Below are 883 nucleotides of genomic sequence, written 5' to 3' on the forward strand. Positions count from 1 at the left end.
GTCCGGACTTTCACCAAGGTACTCTCACACGATAAGTTCCTTTTTGATTTGCTCCCATTTCACACTGTATTTATTTTTATACGTGTCACAGAAATACTAAAAACTTCTATTAGTGCACACATACATCTTTTGATTTGTATTATGACTATCATCACCGGTGCACTAATAAGGTATTGAAACCTGATTTAAATTGTACCAGGTACTTTTCAGTTTCCCTTTTAAACATTCATCAATTCCGGTGCTGTCGGTTGATGAGCAGGCTAGTTTTGTTGCTAAACTGTAAGGCTTGTGACAACCAAACAAGTATCGTACTGCAGCTGTAAAGAGCGGTCTGCGTCATAAAGCTGAAAAAGTCCCGACAAAAACGTGATAGTAATTTTGGTTTTATCTTGAAAAAATGCGCAATACTGGAATGAATTAATGTTACTATGAACGTGATGAGACCTATCTGAAAAAATTCCATTGAGCGATATGTTTTATTGGCCGAACGAGTAGACGGGTTTGTACTGGGTGAGAAAGTTCCTGATATGAAATTAACACTTCCATTCATTCCTTCGCACATTCTTGCGTAAAGTAGTCTTTGAGGTATATAGTGTAGCAATAGCTGTTGGAATACAACCTGCATATGTCAACAAAAGAGCAGCCACAATTTACATTATAATTTCTATAAATCTCTGATGAGTGAGGTTTCTTTTTATTGAAACATATACAAGGATCAATGAAATACATTTCGCAGGGGCTGGACAGATTAGGGTACCCCCGGAAGTTGGAACAAAGTCGCGAGGAAACCCGCAGTTCCAAACTTTTCAATAGAATTAATATATTTAGATCTACCAATGTTCATGCTAAACTACAGTGTTGCACAGAATTCACCAGAATGATA

Source organism: Opisthorchis viverrini (assembly GCF_000715545.1).
Source record: "Opisthorchis viverrini unplaced genomic scaffold opera_v5_109, whole genome shotgun sequence".
NCBI lineage: Eukaryota > Metazoa > Platyhelminthes > Trematoda > Opisthorchiida > Opisthorchiidae > Opisthorchis > Opisthorchis viverrini.